The sequence below is a fragment of the Chiloscyllium plagiosum genome, unplaced genomic scaffold, assembly GCF_004010195.1.
Source record: "Chiloscyllium plagiosum isolate BGI_BamShark_2017 unplaced genomic scaffold, ASM401019v2 scaf_2994, whole genome shotgun sequence".
Classification (NCBI taxonomy): Eukaryota; Metazoa; Chordata; class Chondrichthyes; order Orectolobiformes; family Hemiscylliidae; genus Chiloscyllium; species Chiloscyllium plagiosum.
In genome coordinates, this window is record NW_025215041.1 from 54,807 (window position 1) to 60,125 (window position 5,319).

Here is a 5,319-nt window from a genome sequence, read left to right on the forward strand (position 1 = left end):
GGTACTGTTGGGGACGTCTGGAGAGGAAAAAACGGAGGGCTTGGAGGCCCTGGTCATGGCGGATGGAGGTGTAGAGGGATTGGATATCCATGGTGAAGATGAGGCGTTGGGGGCCAGAGAAATGGAAGTCTTGGAGGAGGTGAAGGACATGGGTAGTGTCTCGAACTTATGTGGGGAGCTCCTGGACTCGGGGGGGATAGGACAGTGTCGAGGTAGGTAGAAATGAGTTCAGTGGGGCAGGAGCATGCTGAGACAATGGGTCAGTCAGGGTGGCCAGGCTTGTGGATCTTGGGAAGGAGGTAGAACCGGGCAGTGCGGGGTGCCCGGACTATGAGGTTGGAAGCTGTGGGTGGGAGATCTCCTGAGGTGATGAGTTTTCTTGTATTTTATAATAGACTTCATAGGAATGCAGGGCTATTTGTAGAACATGAAAGTTACTTTGATACAATGGCACAAGAAGTCTTTTTGATGAAGATAGAGTCATAATAAATCTGTTCCTACAAGTTGGAGAAATGGAGAATGATGTTGTGCTAAAGGTGGGGATGGCAACTCCTCTGCAACCATTATACATTGATGGAAATGGGATGCTGTCTGAATGGGAGTAGAATTGTTAGCTGGATGTTTCTGACTGCTGTAGACCACAGTGACTTCATGTGAGAGTGATACTTCATTTTGATTGTATCATTTTCTGTTGCCTGCAGTGTATATGGAAACTCCATAACTGTTAGTCCGACTCTGCAGTTATGATGTTTGTATTTTGAACTAATTTTGAATGAGGCAGTTGCTGTGTGCATGCCGACAGTAATGATTCTCTATTATCAGGAAAAAAAAACAAATTCCTGGAGAAAATCCGTTCTGAATAACAGTCACTGGCCCCAAAACATTAACTCTGCTTTCTGTCAACAGATGCTGCCAGACATGCTGGATTTTCTTTCAGCAATTTCAGCTTTTGTTTCTAGCCTCTAGCATCTGCAGTTTTATTTGTCAAGCTTTGACAGAGAATGGGTGTTTGGAATTCATGTGACTGGATGTGACAACTATTCATTAAAGGGTTAACTCTGTCCTGCCCAAAAACTAATAAATTAATAACACTGTTTCATCCTGTAAATTGGTGACTTTTGTCTGATTTCCTTCTATTTCTGTATTTAACATCTATGTTATATATGGTTTTGAAATAATGTTACAGTCTGATTTTCTTTTCCATCTTGATTTTAACTTTAAAAATGTCACATTAAATGGAGATTCAATGCCTTTCCCAGGCATCTATTTCAGATAAGAATTCAGTCTAAACCCCTTGAAAAATGCTGTACATATCGATGGGCTTGACAATATTAGGCAAGAACTATCAAAAGCTGATTGACAGATGTTCGCAGTTAAATGGATGGCTTGAAATGGGAAACCTTCAAAAATGAAATAACAAGAGTCCAGGGACAGTCTGTTCCTGTTAGGGTGAACGGCAAGCTGGAAAGTGGAGGGAATACTTGATGACGGAGAAATTGAGGTTTTGGTTAAGAGAAAGAAGGAAACATATGTCAGGTATACACAGCAGAGATTGAGTGAATCCTTAGAAGAAGAAAAGACAGCGGGAGTACTTAAGAGGGAAATCAGGAGGGCAAAAAGGGGACATGAGATAGTTCTGGCCAATAATTTTAAGGAGATTCCCAAGGGATTTTATGAATACATTAAGGACAAAAGGGTAAGGAGGGAGAGATTAGGGCCTCTCAAAGATCAGCAAGGCAGCCTTTGTGTGGAGCTGCAGAAGTTGGGAGAAGATTCTAAATGAGTATTTTCCATCACTGTTTACTGTGGAGAAGGACATGGAAGATATACAATGTGGGGAAATAGATGGTGACATTTCGTAAAATGTCCATATTACAGATGAAGTAGTACTGTATATGTATTGAAATGCATCCCCAGGGCCTGATCAGACGTACTCTAGAATTCTGTGGGAAGTTACGGAAGTGATTGCAGAGATTATTTTTTATAATCGATAGTCACAGGTTAGATTTGATTAGATTAGATTACTTACAGTGTGGAAACAGGCCCTTCGGCCCAACACGTCCACACCGCCCCGCCGAAGCGCAACCCACCCAGACCCCTACATTTACCCCTTACCTAACACTAGGGGCAATTTAGCATGGTCAATTCACCTAACCTGCACATCTGGTGAGGTGCCAGAAGACTAGAGGTTGGCTAACATGGTGCTAGAATTTATGGAAAGTGGTAAGGAAAATCCAGGGAACTTTAGGCTGGTGAGCCTGCCATCAGTGTTGGCAAGATGTTGGAGGGAATCCTGAGGGAGAGAACTTACACGTATTTCGACATTCAAGGACCGATTCGGGACAGTGAAGATGGTTTTGTGCATGGGAAACCATGATACTCAAACTAATTTGAGGTTTTTGAATAAGTAAAGAAGAGAATTTCCCCATGGAGACTGGTTAGCAAGGTTAGATCTCATGGAATACAGGGAGAGCTCACCATTTCGATACAGAACTGGCTCAAAGATAGAAGACAGAGGGTGGTAAAGGAGGGTTGTTTTTAAGACTGGAGGCCTGCGACCAGTGAAGTGCTACAAGGATCGGTGCTGGGTCCACTATTTTTTGTTGTTTATATAAATGCTTTGGATGTAAACATAGGATGTATAGTAAGTAAATTTGCAGATGACACCAAAATTGCAGTGTAGTGGACAGCGAAAAAAGTTACCTCAGATTAGAATAGGATCTTGATCAGATGGGCCAATGGGCTGAGGAGTGGCAGATGGAGTTTAAATCAGATAAATGAGAGGTGGTATATTTTGGGAAAGCAAATTTTAGCAGGACTTATGTTTTTAATGTGAAGCTCCTAGGGAGTATTGCTGAACAAAGAGACTTTGGAGTGCAGGTGCATAGTTCCTTGAATGTAGAGTCGCAGGTAGATAGGATATTGAAGAAGGCATTTGGTATGCTTTCCATTATTGGTCAGAGTTTTGAGTACATGTTGCGGCTGTACAGGACATTGGTTAGGCCACTGTTGGAATATTGCATAAAGTTCTGGTCTCCTTCCTATCAGAAGGATGCTGTGAAACTTGAAAGGGTTCAGAAAAGATTAACAAGGATGTTGCCAGGGTTGGAGAATTTAAGTTAGAAGGAGAGGCTGAACAGGCTGGGGCTGTTTTCCCTGGAGCGTCAGAGGCTGAGGAGTGACCTTATAGAGGTTTATAAAATCAAGAGGGGCATGGATAGGTTAAATAAACAAGGTATTTTCCCTGGGGTGGGGAGTCCAGAACTGGAGGGCATAGGTTTCGGGTGAGAGGTGCCTTTTAAATCTTGCCCCTAAGGGGAAACATTTTTATGCAGGTGGTGGTGTGTGTATGGAATGAGCTGCCAGAGGAAGTGGTGGAGGCTGGAACAATTCCAACATTTAAAGGCATCTGTAAGCGTGCATGAATAGGAACGGTTTAGAGGGAGATGGGCCAAGTGCTGGCGAACGGCACTAGTGCTGCCAAATGGGAGGTGATTATTTTTGAATATCTGATTGGCATGGATGAGTCAGACCGAATGGTCTGTTTCTGTGCTGTGCATCTCTATAACTCTATGGCTGTGAATTATAACAATTATTGGCAAATGGGGTGATGTACATAAAGAATGGAGAGAGAGAAAAAAAAATGTAATTCCTCCGAGGTAGTTGACTCTTGATTTGAAAATTTTTCTCTAGAAACTGAGTCAACGTGTGTCTAATTCAATCTGCTCTGTAACTGTGGAAAGGATGTTCTTCAGTCTGACTGCAGTAACATACCTGTTGTTTTTTAGAAGGAACTGATCACACTTAGCTTTGTACCAAGGACATATTGCACTATCTTGGTCCTTCAAGTAATTGTCTGGAGGAAGACAGAAGAGACATCATCTGTAAATCAACATTGAGTCAATGAAATAATTTAATAATCATTAGGCTGTTTTTCCTTCAAGACAGCAATTCCAACAGGACCACAGGGCTGATTCTATTCTTGGCCTGATCTGCTCTTTAGTGATTGTATCAAAATATTTTGTACCAATTCACTGAGAACCAATACTAACCAACACCTCTACAAATGGGATAATCTGATGCCAGTGTGTGTCTGGATATGACAGTTTCCTTATCTAGCCATACCTGTCAGTTCCTCCTCAATGAATGTGTGAGAACAATTATCAAGATGTACCTGTTAAATGCTGCTCTGTGAATATCTGAGTGATAATTACAATCAGTATAATCTGTGCATACATGTGAGTGAATGCAGCTATGAATCTGTCCCTGTCACTCTCTGGTAAATATATTTACATTTTCTCATCAAAAAGACAAATAGGGACAGACTGATAACTACACTCATACATTCACAGAACATAAACCGACAGGTGCAGATTGATAACTGAACTCATGTATCCACATAGAGGAAACTGCCAGGGACTGGTTGATAAATAGATTTCATTCATTTTCAATAAATAGAATCAGTCCCTATGTGTTTCTCTGATGTGGATATGAGAGTTTAATTATCAATATATACCTGTCAGTTTCTGCCCAGCGAATATACATACCAATCTGTCCCTAACAGTTTCTGCTGTGTGTCGGAGTGCAGTTGTCAACCTGAACCTGTCAGTTTCAGCTATGATAATGTGAGTTTCGATATTAGTCTTGACCTGTCAGTTTCTGCTGTATGAATATTAAATGTAGTCATCAATTTGTTCCCAGTTTATTCTGTGAGAATGTAGATATTGATCTCTACCTGTTACCTTAAGCTATATCAATATGTGAGTGCAATTATCAGTGTCTGTCAGGTTTTGCTATTTGACCCCAGAGTATCATTGTCGATCTGTTTCTACTATGTCAATGTGACAATGTAGATACCAATCTGTCCCTGTCAGTTTCTTTCCTGTTAATATGTGAATACAGGGATTGATCAGTACCCATCAGCTTCTGCTCTGTGAATGTGGCTGTATTAATTAGACTAGCTGTCAGTTTCAGAAATGTGAATGTGGGAATACAGTTATCACTCTCGACCTGTCAATTTCTTCTTTGTCAAAATGAGTGTAACTGTCAATCTGTATCTTTCAGACTCTGCTGTTTGAAGACATAAATATAGTTATCAATCTGTAGCTGTCAGTTTCTGCTTGGTGAATATGTTTGTGTAATTGCCAATTCTTCCAGTTTCTACTATATGAATGTGTGAGCTGAGATTTCATCTGTCGCAATCAGTTTCTGCTTTGTGACTGTGAGAGATCAGTTATCAATCTTTCCCTGTCAGGCTCTGTAGTGTCAGTGTTTGAGTGTATTTATTAATCTTTCCCTGTCAGTTTGTGTGACTGTAGT